At 47.5% G+C, this 14,382-nt stretch overlaps 1 protein-coding gene across 2 annotated transcripts in view; it reads left to right on the plus strand.

Moving 5' to 3' along the window:
* MICAL3 (microtubule associated monooxygenase, calponin and LIM domain containing 3) overlaps nucleotides 1-14,382 on the plus strand; it is a 2,019,125-nt gene that overhangs the window by 129,820 nt on the left and 1,874,923 nt on the right. Inside the window, exon 2 of one of the 2 annotated variants that reach the window (XM_078673602.1) lies at nucleotides 7,787-8,161. The exons of the other annotated variant lie outside the window; for it this stretch is intronic. The gene's annotated coding sequence lies outside the window, so the exon portion shown is untranslated. The remainder of the gene's footprint in view (nucleotides 1-7,786; nucleotides 8,162-14,382) is intronic. 2 annotated transcript variants of the gene reach the window in all.

Here is a 14,382-nt window from a genome sequence, read left to right on the forward strand (position 1 = left end):
AGGCCGGGGATTCCCTCCTTGGACGTCACCTACCCAGTCGGTCTTTAGACAGACTTCCTTTCGTCTCTCCTGTCGTCTCTTCCCACATCCTCCCCCTATGTATGTCTCTCCTTCTCTCCTCTCTCAAAGTTTTGAGACTGATCTATTCTGTCTGATGCCCGATGGAGCTACCTGGTTTAGCTATAGGGGAGATGGGCCGTGGATTCCCTCCTTGGTCGTCACCTACTCAGTCTGTCTTTAGACAGACTTCCGTTCGTCTCTTTGTTGTCTCTTCCCTTATCCCCCCTTTCTCACCTCCCCTGCCACCTCCACTAATTTTATCTCTCCTTTCTCTCCTCTCCTAATGTATTGCCTATTTTTTGATGTATTGTGTAATTGTTGATCTTTTTCTGTTACATTGTTGATTCCCATGTTAAGCGCTCTGATACCCTTGGTTCTAGCAAGCGCTATATAAAATTCTTTAAATAAATACTCTTTTCCACTTGCCTGCTACCGACCTTTGCCCTCAGCTGTCCTGGCCCTTAGTTCCCACCCTGTTTATCTGTGAATTTTCCCCATCAATTGAGATCTAGCTATTTTGTCTGATGCCCGATGGCGCTACCTGGTTTAGCTATAGGGGAGACAGGCCGGGGATTCCCTCCTTGGACGTCACCTACCCAGTCGGTCTTTAGACAGACTTCCTTTTGTCTCTCCTGTCGTCTCTTCCCACATCCTCCCTCTATTTATATCTCTCCTCTCTCAATCTATTGAGACGGAACTATTTTGTCTGATGCCCGATGGAGCTACCTGGTTTAGCTATAGGAGAGATGGGCCGTGGATTCCTTCCTTGGCGTCACCTACCCAGTCTGTCTTTAGACAGACTTCCTTTAGTCTCTCCCTGTTCTCTCTTCCCTTATACTCCCTTTCTCACCTCCCCTGCCCCCTCCACTACTTTTCTCTCTCCTTTCTCTCCTCTCCCAATGTATTTCCTATTTTTTGATGTATTGTGTCTTTTGTCGATCTTTTTCTGTTACATTGTTGATTCTCATGTAAAGCTCTCCGATACCTTCGGGTCTAGCCAGCGCTATATAAAACTCTTTAAATAAATAAAATAAATAAAACGGTACTAAATACATATTAAAATACATACATACAGACACGGGGTTTAAATCGGTCTTCATCGATTGGTCTTTTCCAACGTCAATCACATTTTGCTCTGCCCGCCATAGTATACAACATGGGGCAGAGGGTCAGCCCACTTCAGCAAATGGCTTGCTTCACTATCGGTTATGGCATTTCGCTTGTGCACATTCGCCTAAGAAAGTGTTCCACTTCAGAGCCAGGAATGGTGGACCAATGTATGCTCTGATTTCACTTTTTGGGTTTTTTCGATGAGTCATTTTTTAAAACTTATTTTTAGGTCTCGTGCCTAGCGTTGCAGTGCGCAGCGCTGCACGTGCAACGCTAGACCTCTTGTACAGGGTTTAGAAAGCTACCCACACATGTGGGTTTGCTTTCTCTGTGTGGCATTGGCTTGTGCATTCTTTTTTTTAAAAAACACGGTACGGGATTGGGCAAAGGCGGGACAATGTTCCGCCTTTCAAACGCCCATTCCCAACAGTGGCTAGAACCTTGCTGCCGTGCTCCCTCCCCCCCCGCTCCTCTGTGGTGCGCGAGCACCACTACTTGTTGATAATAGGTCGTGATCGCTTAATCGCAGCACCGGCGCTTTACTTTTAACATTAAAAGCAAAGCGTTGGTGCCGCGATGCTTGTTTTAAGAGCAGCGGGAACAGTTGGCATGAGTATTAGTTTGTACAAACTTGAAGATGTTTATATAAATATTAAGGTGTTACATTAATGCCCTTAAAAAGTGCTGACTTAATATTACTTCTCACTTTTTCTTAAGACCGGTCTTGGCACCAAATGAAGGCACTCGCACACTATAAGGAAAGGTATGCAATTCTTGCAATTTTTTCGCAAAATAATGACACATTACAGTTTAGGCATGGGAGGTGTCCATTCATAGGAATTTGTTCTGGAAATGTCATACAAAACACCCTTTATTCGCCTTTTCACCATGGTCCAACTATGATCATTGTGGAAAAAAAACATTTTTTGTAGAAGGGGTGTCAAATTGGCAGGCAACTCTTTGTGTGGCGCTGCACACATTTTTTTACCCTAGCGCAAAGAAGTTCTGCTGATATTGACACTGCACTTTTTCTCAATTTTTGTATTTCTGTGTCTAAATGCCAAGTACAGAAAAAGAAACTGATGTCATCAAACGCTGCTTTTGGATTTACATTGTCATACCTACCTCTCCCAGAATCCCTCCTTGACACGTGACACAGGGTGGAGTGTCCTCTTCAGCATGATACAGTCCTCCCTCTAGCGCCTAAAATGCCCTGGTGAGAAAATTCCAGCCACAGTGCTGTCTAAGCTAAGGTCAACTCAGGCTAACCATTCTACCGGCCTTGAAAAATTGTTGGTGACTGTGTACTGGTGCTCCTACAGCACTAAAAGACGTTAAAAATTGCAGCAAGCGAGCTGCGTTCAATAAATTAACAATATTGTACCAGGAGCTGATTTGATTTCTTCGGTAGGAGGAGGGAATAAAGAGGAGGCTGAGAACTTCCGTGGGCATGGTGCCCTCCATACAGCACAGGAAAGGCTCTCTTTATAACTTCCTGCTTTTAATGAGAGCAACACCACTTGCCTTAATAAAAATCCAAAGGCCCCAAACTGGCACCACATGGGAGGGCCTTGTATGTGGTGTCTTTGCTGCATACATCATTAGCTGCACAGCGCATGCTCAGCTCATGGAGCTTAAGCTCACTGCGGCAGCGAGAGAGTTTATGCTGTATACCTTGTCTCCTCAAACAGAGTTATTGGCCGATATGTACTAACGTATTTTACTATAGGCACAGAATCAGAAAAAAACTTGGATTATTAAATCAAGGCCTTAATTTGATAGGAAGAAAGTGAATCCTCTAAAAAAAAAAAAAGGTATCCTAATAAATGCAAATCTGTCACCTCCGGTGGTCACAAGGGGAGTTTTAAATACCCCATAGCATTGGAAGAAGATAGGAAATTGTGAATTTCCACAAACCCATTAAAAGACACAGCGGGTAAATAATATGAATCCGGATATCCAGAGTGATGTCTCTATAGGATGAGTGTCCACGTGCAAGGAGATGAGTACCGTCCCTGGTGTGTGGTGAGAATGGAGCATCGAGGCCGGCGTTGGAGGAGAATGTAGCACCGGGGAGACGATGCTGTGGAGTGACGGGTCCACGCACCTTCTATGACTTGCTATCCTACAACCGCTGGCTACTATCATATATTACCTTGCGAGGCTGGTATACCCTACTATTGCCTTATGGATCAGCTATTGGTGTTGCATTCTTTTTTTTCTGATGGACACTGTTTCTGTATCCCAAGGGCCGTGTACATCCCGATGTGCATCCAAAACGGAATCCCAGCTGTGTTGCAAGTTGTGCACTAAGGGTTTCTACTTGTTGAGTTTGGAATTGACTGTTTCTCGCAGCCTCACAGACGGAAACATGAATGTATGTGTGTGTATTTGGTGTGTGCGTGTGTGCGCATCTGTGTATGTGTGCATGCCTGTGTGTGTTTGCCTGTGTATGTGAATGCATCAGTGTGTGTGCGTGCCTGCGCATCTGTGTATGTGTGCGTGCCTATGTGTGTGTGCCTGTGTATGTGTGCGCATCAGTGTGTGTGTGTGCGCATCAGTGTGTGTGCGCGCATCAATGTGTGTGTGCGTGCCTGGGGGTGTGTGCGCATCTTTGTATGTGAAAGCTTCTGTGTGTGTATGTGTGTTTTCCTGTGTATGTGAAAGCATCTGTGTCTGGGGATGTGTGCATCCCAATGTGTGTGTGCCTGTATATGTGTGTGTGTATCTGTGTGTGTGCCTGCGCACCTGGGCCTGTGTGTGCATGCCTGGGAGTGTATGCGCATTATTAAAGTTTGAGCTAGTGGTGTTGTATTATTTAGCAATGCCAATAGCTCAAACTTTAATAATGCAAGACCTATTGCATTGCAAATGCTTGTTTTCATTGTAAACCTATTCGGACCACAGCATTTTTATTAATGTTAAAATTTACACGACAATTGCATATATTTTCTAAAGCGACATACATTTTTTTTTTAATGCTGGTTTCCTAGGCCAAACCGACTGGCATCCCCAATGCTTATTTTAAACGTGCTGTTTTAATTTTTTCTCTAAATTTCCTGGGATTCTGTCTGGGTCAAAGGTTTGGTGATATAAGTTCTTGAGTTCTCCTCGGGGTCAAAGCTCATGTGATATTTCATACTCTTAATTACATCAGAAGGTCAGGGTGTTGCTGAGGTCAATTTCTCTGAAGGTATGTATGACTGTAGGAAAATGACAGCAGTGTCTCGGAACAAAGAATACAGGTGTATCAAAAATGGATTTAGTTGGGGGAAATGAAGACTATCCCCAAGAACATCATCTTGTTTTGATAGCCCCACACCTCAGCCCCATCTTCACAGTTCATACCTATCCCATCCTCCTAGAATATAGTTTTCTCTCCAGATGTGAAAGTGGTCATCTGACAGGTGAAAGGTGAGCTTGTCAGTGACATGCCACCTTGCCCAGAGACCAGAGGGGTCTACGGGAGTGGATACTTTTGGATATAGATAGCTGAGTGTGGACCCCGAATTGGTCATAGCGATGGTCAGCATGTGTTGTTTCCTGCTGGACACAGTCTAGTGTTTTACCAGCCACAACCCACGAGAGCTGGTCTTTACACCCACCCCAAACCCATCCAACGCAGGCATCACCAGCCTGGTGACCCTGCCAATAAAAGAGCCTGTGTGCACGTGCTTGTGGACAGTTCTAAGCACTATACTCCTGTGCCTGTGTCACACTTATTCACAAAGTATGTGGGCCTAGAGCTCACGACATTATATGTTCTTGTTCAGAAGCGGGTAGCCACACCGGGCTCTAGAATGAACCACTCATATGCAAGATGCCCGGAGGCCACAGCCCAGGGCACAAACCAGTTGAGGATTCATCAAGTTTTTGAGATGTGTCTTTTGGGTGTCTCTACTGCTACTGAGACCACATGGAAAGTCATCTGCCCAAGATTCGCCTCTGAGCCATTGGCAATAAGGAGAAGGCTAAATACAAACGTGAAAACATACAATATGTAAATGTGATGACCGTAGACCGAATTTCCAATGGTAAATGATTCAGAACAGCTGTAAGAATTGAAGGAAAATCTCATTAAAACTGGAGAACGAGCAGGGTTTCCAAGGAAAATAGATAGGGAGTGGGACGTCAGAGTTGATGGCCCTAGTGGAGTTTTTCTGACTGCATCTGTTTTTAATAACAATATTTTTCTTTCTAAACCTCGCAATGCCAAGATAATCTTTTAGTGATGGAACAATACAATCGCTGGTCAGGAGAGCAGCCATTAAATCTGATGCACATTGAAGCACATAATACATAATCTTTTGGTTTATTTAGTTATCCATGTTTGCAGTGTGTACTCTGAACATAATTGTATCCAATAGTGTGGCCTCCTCTTTCTCCTTGACTTGTTTATTCTGCCATGCCTGTCTGTTACATTATGTTTATCTCTTTGTTACATCAAGGCGTGCGTATTACATCGTAGCAATTTGTTTACGTCATATCTGTTTTGTACATAATGTTTGCGTGTCGTATCTGTTTGTACATTGTACAGGCTTGCAGTTGATTTGTCTTGATGCACAGGGCTTGCTTGCCACACGAGTTGCTCATTAAGCAAGTCTGAGGATCTATGCATCCGCTCAGGTCTTGGCGACGTAGTATTTGGTCTCCTAGGATGGTGAAAAGGAAGGTTTTCAAGATCTGATCCAGAGTGTGTATCTGTCCATCCAGAGTCTGTGGTTTGCTCGTTGAAACTGGTTTAGAAGGGGGAGTAGCAAAGAGGAGGATGTTGTTGGCAGACCTCAGGATCTGTGGGAATCCCATAGACATGGATGCTGAGCCTGATATGTGAATAAACACGTGTTATTCAGCGCCAAGATACCCTTGGATGAACGTGCGCGCTAGAAATATACGTTATGTTATATGTATTTGTAGGTAACGCAGAGGGTTCTGCATTATTTTCCTGCTTTTAAGAAGAGCCAACGGGGTTTTCGAAAGACAGAGGTCCCATAGTCTCCTTTCTTCAAGCAGTCATTTACAACAGTAGTGTGTGGCGGCTGCAGTCCGTTTAGTTGGTATTTTAGGGGGGTGGCACAGTGAAGTCTGGTGTTGGTCACTGTGCCCTCAATGGCGTGTACGTCTAGTGATATGTAATTTAAGGTCTTTCTCTTGTCTACATTAACAAAATGTTCAGTGGCCCTCTATAGGTCTCGCTCCATGCCAACTCCCAGGTTCTCAGCAGTGGCAGTAAAAGTGACAGGTTAGCTGAAAAAGGAGGGGTAACCTGAGGAAGGACCTGGATTATGCGCCTTCCTGGACAAACTCTGCCTTAGCTCTATGGGCTTTATTGTGGGTGAATCCCATCCATGTTTAGGTCGTTCTTGATAGCTCAGGTGTCAGCGAGAGCTATTGTTAGCAATTCTTTTAAACATATATAGAGTGGGTTTTGGCTCAACACAGAAGAGTATTTCTTATCTCATGCTATGGGCTGGTTGGTACATCATTCTATTTTCTAGGAAATGCTTGCATTGCAATGCTGAGGGACTATTTGACAGCTGAAAAATACTCTGAATCCTACATAAAGCAATGATTTCAATGTTTTAATTGTGGGGCTTTTTAACGTTAAGGCAGGACTTCAAATGCATTCCAAACCTATTGGTATGCCAATGTTTGTTGCTGATGGGTGACTACTGGCTATGTCGCCCACTAGACACTTCCGGCTCAGACACACTTCGGCCCAGAAGTGTCTGAGGCTTCCGCCCAGACACACTTCCAGCTCAGAGCACTGAGCTGGAAGTGTGTCTGGGCGGCAGAAATTACCCTCTGCCAGTTTAGGAACTCCATTGTATAGGGGAGTGCCCCCATCCCCTCACTTTGGGGCATAAGGGGAATGGTCTTGGATAAGCCCACGGTTAAAAGGCCTGTTATGTTATGCTCAGCTGGGCCTTGCTGTTATGTTTTATTTTATCCTAGACCTTGCTATGTGTTATGTTATGCTGCATCGTGGAGTGCTGGGTGATGTGTTGTCCTATTCCATGCCAGGATGTGTTCTCTGATCTGCTTAGATTTTCAACATAATATACAGTTATATGTAATATTATATGTTGTGTTATGGCGGGCTACGCTGGTATACTTTGTAATTATGTTGTGCACTTTAGCATATGTATATATTGTGCACAGTTGTGATACGTTGTATGGTCATCTTTTCTTTTTAAACGCTTCTATCGTTGTGGGTTGTCGTTGAACGGCTGTTTGTTTACACTTTTTTGTGAATGAGAAGTGGCTGGGCTTTAAGAGGTACACACACAAAAACCATTGTGCTATATTTATATTCGTGCCTAGCGAATTCCTTCCTTGGGCTTCTCTTATGTGCGTTGTGTTTAAATGTTACATATAACGTCTTGAACACAAGGTGATGAAACATATTGCTATACATGGGTAATTGTTTTATATGAACATAAACATTCTGTACTGAGGTTGTGGTAGTGTGCGCCGCATATGGTGTGCAGTCTGTCTCGAGTCGTTGACGTCACTCAGGATGGCTAGGTATACAATGACGGAAGGCGACACTGTTGTTTAAAAAGTAGCACCGTTCCCAGGAGTTGCTCACGTTGTTCTCGGTGTTTCCTCGCAGGTTGTTGGTCCCGGAGGAGAGCATGGGTCCTCATCCGGGGTTGCTATGGAGACAGTGACGTGGCGGCCGGCTCCATCACACCCCGGACGTCAGACGGCGGCGGCGAGCATCTTCTGGCGAGGCTGGGTCTGAGCGCGGATTGTTTTGCTCCGTCTCACGGCTCCCGCGTCCTCCAGTCTGGCCCTTGTTTGGGAGGTGACCGCCAAGGCCATGGCGGTGGGCTGGCCACGAAGCACACTTCCGGGATCCGAGCCTGGGCTCCTGACGCCGAGGGCAGCGGCCACGCCCCGAGGCTGCTGAACCCGGGACTCCGCCTGCTGCCGAGGGTTTGGTGTTGACGACAGGTGCGCGAGGACCGTGCGCGAGCGGCTGGCGGTGAGTACATGTGCGCGAGACTGCAGGGGTGTCTGACTGCAGGGCCGAGCCCAGCCCGCATTTATGAGCCAGAACTACTGTGCATGTTGGGACTTGTAGTTTTGCTTTCCCCACAATAAAATCTTGGGATTTCACTGTGCTGCTTCTTGCTTTAGATTGCAGTGAAACTGTTGGGTTTATATTTTGCAATCATAATAGCTAATCGGTAGACACAGTCTGTGCGTGTTTTACGTCTGTTTAGAGCAGCGAGGTCCATCGCTGGTCCAGGGAGGTGAGGTCCATGACACGTATGATCTGTGGGAGATTTATATGTGATTTCTCGATGTATGCAGACCTATCATGAAAATCGGGGTGGATCCAGCTCTCGTGGACTAATGAAGGACCTCATTGGCGTGAAAGAGCCACTCTCCTCTCCGCAGTAAACAAACGCGCCGGGCATCACCCAGCAGTGCAACACTGAAGAGAGCTGAAGTTGTTATAAGCCCAGCATTAATAGCCAATACAAAACTGCAGGCACCCGAATGCAGTTTTAGAGAATGCAGTTTTATATTTCTATTGTACTTGCACGTTTGGCGCAAGGAGCGCAGGGCTCGGACACTGAGCGCCGGAAGAGCTACTGGCACCAGGTATGAGGCAGGGACGCCTCCTGGTTCCTGCTTTCTTAGTCCCTGCTATTAGTGCTCACTGGCGCACACAGTTAAAGCCCAGTGGAGGAATATGCATTGCTACACGAACTGGGTACTTGTTGACCTGTATTCTGCTGAGTGGGACACTGTATGTTTGTTTGACACGATCTTTTCTACTCTTGGCGATAGAAAGTACAGCGTTATTAAAATGGCATTTTTTGCTTCCGTGTAAGACAAAAGTATTAATTGTTGGTGAGTAACATTTCCAGGAGGATCTGCTGAATGTATGTACGTTTCTTTTTTTGAGAAGCCTCTGTATTTCATGTAGTGCAGGGGTACCTTTCGGGTCAACGTGTGCTAAAATGTCAGAATAGTTAAGTAATGTACCAAGATGTGTTTTATAATTAACATGTGATCTGCTGCATAATTTGCTTTGCCGTACGACGTACTTCTGTCAACCCAGTTACATAATGTTATCCTCATTGCCACATAATTCCTGTAGCCCTGGGTATAAGGCGTCAAAGGGCAGCCAGCTATAATCAACAGTAGGATTCATCTGTCGAGCTGTGTAGTGATCTAACAGCAGTGAACTAGTGCAATGAGTCACACCTTTATTTATTTATGTATGTATTTATTTTTGTGATTTTATGCAGCGCAGACATGGCCCAGAGGCAGCGGAGTGCTGTCCAAGAACAAATAATTACAGCAGGGGTACAATAGAGATACAACCTGGGAAGAATTAAGAGTGGATAGTCAAGAGGAAGTGGAAGATAAGCTATACACGAGTACAGTTTCACCAACAATCAATGCAGGAGTACATTTGAGATGCAACATAGTTAAAATTCAGGAGCAAATGGGAATAAAAGTATTCAAGCCAAGAGTTTTTGAAAGAGAAAAGCTTTGAGAACTTTTTTGAAGGTAGGATTGATGGCTTGTGGTCATACGGAGGGCCAGAGTGCAGCCGTTCCAAATTCTTGTGACACTTCCTGAGAATGACTGGTTCATAAATCACTCTCATTCCTTACAGTAATGCACCATTAGAACCAAGCACACCACTTCTTTTGCATTGTTCAGTGAAACTGAGTTCGGCATTACTTTTTAAGTCGAGGCCGGGCAGCGCATGCGCTGCTCTGCGAGGTATGCTGTAATCCGGTAGGGACTTGACGCTCCGCCCATATTTTTCATTGGCTAGTGTCATTGTCCACTGTAAACTGTGGCTGTTCATTGGTCAATAGGCCTAATAGTCCCTCCTTAGTACCACCTTGTCTCATTTTGTTACCTCCCATGGCGACACCCCCTGTTACGCGTGTTGTTACTCGGTAGGCTTTAATTACAGACTCCAAGCACTATTTTCTCAAATAGCTTTGTTCTGCCTACTATTGCAGGCAGGACAGCCTTTCTCCTAACGCTTTTTACATTTTTTCTAGCATGGGTGCTGCATTTGCAATGCATTTGATCTCGCATTTGCTAGAGTTTAAGCTATTGACATTGTACATGACAATACCTAAAAACAAGGCGTAAATAAAAGGCATTGTCATTTACAAAGCCAGTAGCTCAAACTCTTGTAAATGTGAGACCTATTGTATTGCAAATGCTTGTTTAGGTTTGGAATCAAACTGAGACCTGCTAATGAATGACTTCTCTGCAACCCTAATTCCACTATAACAATGTGTGGTCCTGCTAGGTGATACACCTCTATCAAGATCTACCAGTACTCTCTAAGGTGCAGGTGATGTCAGCAAGGTTATGTTATGTTATGTTATAACAATTTGTTATGCGCGCAGCGACTCCAGCGAAGGAGCATCCCGGCGCAGAGACACAGAGCAGTCATAACACAACAAGGCTAAAATGCTACAAAAAGTGCTAAAACAGAGGGGCTAAAATAGGAAAGTTTTTATAGCTCTACGAAACGACAGCAAGTCCTCTATCAGCCGAATTTCAACAGGGAGGGTGTTCCAGATTGACGCAGCTCTCACCCTGAACGAACGGCCTCCCATCCGGCTGAGCCTAAATCTGGGGACAACAGCAAGGGCCTGACCTTGTGATCGAAGGTTACGGGTAGGGACATAGAAGGAAATAGAGTTGGCCAAGATCTCAGGACCTATGCCTCTAAGGATTTTAAAGGTCAGACACAGGACCTTGAAGAGGATACGCTTCCTAACCGGGAGCCAGTGCAGGGAGCGGATGACATGAGACACCTGGGAGAACTTAGGAAGTCCAACAATGGCTCTCGCCGCGGCGTTCTGCACCCGCTGCAGGCGTGTTAACTCAGCCTGGTTAGCCCCCGCCAGCAGAGAGCTGGCATAGTCCAGACGAGAGATGACGGTTGCCTGGACCACAAGCTGTCTAGTCGGGGCATCAAAGAACTTGAGCACCGGCCTTAACCCTCTAAGGAGACCGAAGCAACAGGCTGCGATTTTTTTGGTGTGCCCTATAAATGTGAGACCAGCGTCAAGCCAGACCCCAAGGTTCTTCACCTCCGGCACTGGGGTCGGAGTGGGGCCAAGCTCCGAAGGCCACCACTGATCGCCCCAGAGCTCCACTCCCTTCCCGACAACCATCACCTCTGTTTTTGTGGCATTAAGCTGGAGACAGTTACCTGTCAGCCAGCTGGCCACCGCCTTCAGACCGGACTGGAACCTGGGGGCATCCTGTTCCGCATCCCCGCTGAGAGTAACCGCTAGCTGTGTGTCGTCGGCGTATGAGACCATGGTTAGGCCCCACTGCCTTGCGACATCAGCCAGCGGTCTCACGTAGAGGTTGAACAACGTGGGACTCAGCGAGGATCCCTGTGGAACCCCCATGGCCAGCGGCTGGAACCCGGACTTGAACGGAGGGATGGCAACACAGAAGGAGCGGTTGTCTAGGAAGGAGCGGAACCATTGCAGCGCCAGGCCACCGATACCAGTCTCCTCGAGCCGCCCAAGGAGGATGCTGTGCGACACAGTATCGAATGCGGCGCTGAGATCTAACAAAATCAGCGCCGACGTCTGTCCAGCATCCAACCTTGCACGGAGATGTTCCACCATCACCAGAAGAGCAGTCTCCGTGCTGTGACCAGCACGGAAACCATTCTGTGTGGGATCGAGGGCATTGGACCGGGCTAAGTGTTCAGACAGGGCCAGATTGACATGGGCCTCTGTCAACTTAGCTGGCCAGGGCAGGAGCGAGATGGGGCGATAGCTTTCCGGCTTAGACGGGTCAAGAGATGGCTTTTTAATAATCGGAGACACCACCGCCTGTTTCCAGCTGGTAGGAACGACCCCAGTCTCTAAGGAGAGATTAACAAGAGAGCGTATAGCCACACGTCCCACAAAGGTCTGATCCCGAAAGAGGGCAGGCCTCACTGGATCGGATGGGGACCCAGATTTAACTTGCGTAGCAAGTTTATCAAACCCTTCCACGGTGAGAGGGGGAAGAGTGAGAAGAGCGGGCTGGTAGGGTGTCCCCTTGGGGCTGCCCAGTGCTATACCCATACTCGGGAAAGTCCGATAAATAGACTGGACTTTACCCAAGAAATAGGAAGCAAGGGACTCACAATGTGTGACAGAACTCTCAGCCGTAGAAATAGGCCGCTTAGACATAAGATCTTTCACCGCCTTGAAGATAGCCTTCGATGGGTTAGTGCTGTTCCGGAATTCCTCGGCATAAAATGCCGCTCGGGCACGACAAATGGCCCGGTGATAGAGCTTGACGGACGCGACATAAGTAGCTTTTTGCTCAGCCCCATATGTCTTCCGCCAGGCCCTCTCCGCCCGTCTACAGGCTCCCTTCAGAGCGCGCAAAGCGTCGTCATACCAGGGGCTAGACACTCGAGGGTTGATCTTCGTGGTTACAACAGGTATCAAAACATCCAGAGCCCTAATCAGCCAAGAGCAGAAGAGATCATATCCCTCCTCTACGTTGTTAAATGGGCCCAAAGGTTCCACTGACAGGAGATGGTAAAAGTCATCCAGCCTGAGTTTACTCCAGGGTCTCCTGGGTACCTGCTTGGCTGGAGTGGTGGAAACGTTGGAAGTCATAGGGCAGTAGATGGACACCAAAGAATGGTCAGACCACTCTACAGGAGCCACCGACGTGACTTTAGCCTCGGTCAAGTTGGTGAAAAAAGGGTCAAGAATATGACCCCCGGAATGAGTGGGCTGGGAGACCAGCTGTGAAAGTTGAAAGGCCTCTAAGTCCGTAAGAATACTACGCGCTGCCAGACAGGATGGGCCATCAAAATGCAAATTTAGATCGCCCAGAATGGAAAAATTGGCACAGGCAGTGACCAAGGTGGCAACAGTGTCCGGGAAAGCATTCCTGAACGCTACATCACTGCCCGGCGGACGATACACCACCATCCCAGAGAATGTAAATTCTGGGCTGACAGAGACTTTAAACGAGGCGCTTTCACAGCCAGCGATCTTAAGAATGGTCCACACACAGGGAAAACTAGATCTCACTATCAGAGCTATACCCCCACCTCTAGATAGCCTATTCGCAGTATACATGGAGTAGCCGAGAGGGCAGACTAGATTGGGAATGGCAGTGTCGGCTTCCTGAAGCCATGTTTCGGTTAATGTCAAAATATCCGGGGCTTCATTTTCAATCAGGTCGTACACATTCTGTTGGTGTCTAAGAATCGACCTGACATTAAGATTCAGAATCCGCAGAAAAGGCGGTAGCCCCCTATTACGCCGAGCGGCAGAGGGAAGAAGCCGAGAGAGAAGCAGCGGTGGATCAAGCGCTAGACCATTACAGGGACAGCGGTAAGGGCCGCATAAAGGATGGACAGGCTGTAGAGTGCACTGACCGCTCACCTTGCCGATGGAATACAAGCGCTCCCTGGAATAAGTAAGCATGGCAACAGTGTTGGATAGACGAGGGCCGCCCAGAGCCCGCCACGTCCAGCGCGTCCTTAGCGCGGACGGGCGCAGACGGGCAGGACTCTGGCACGACTCCGGCCACGCGAGGACACGCCCGCTGCGCGATCCCGCTGCGCTAGGGGAGGAGCATTAAATACGCGTTCCCCCGCTGGCGCATGCGCAATGCAGCGCTGTCCGATGGAATGGGCACTCACCCCAGAGCAAGATGTCCGCCACCCCGAGAACCAACCCGCCAAGCGGCGGTGCAGGGACACAATTATTGTGCAGGTAAGGGGCTGAGTAGAACGAGGGTCAAGCGACCTAAAAACAATACAAAATAAACAGTTTTAGACAAATTTAAAAGTAGCAGAGCAGCAAGCGCCGTCACGCTCCTGTCTGCAATGAGCTCTGTGTCAGGGGAGAGAGAACGGGGACTCGCGTTAAATACGCGTTCCCCCGCTGGCGCATGCGCAATGCAGCGCTGTCCGATGGAATGGGCACTCACCCCAGAGCAAGATGTCCGCCACCCCGAGAACCAACCCGCCAAGCGGCGGTGCAGGGACACAATTATTGTGCAGGTAAGGGGCTGAGTAGAACGAGGGTCAAGCGACCTAAAAACAATACAAAATAAACAGTTTTAGACAAATTTAAAAGTAGCAGAGCAGCAAGCGCCGTCACGCTCCTGTCTGCAATGAGCTCTGTGTCAGGGGAGAGAGAACGGGGACTCGCGTTAAATACGCGTTCCCCC

The sequence above is a fragment of the Lissotriton helveticus genome, chromosome 1_1, assembly GCF_964261635.1.
Source record: "Lissotriton helveticus chromosome 1_1, aLisHel1.1, whole genome shotgun sequence".
Lineage (NCBI taxonomy): Eukaryota > Metazoa > Chordata > Amphibia > Caudata > Salamandridae > Lissotriton > Lissotriton helveticus.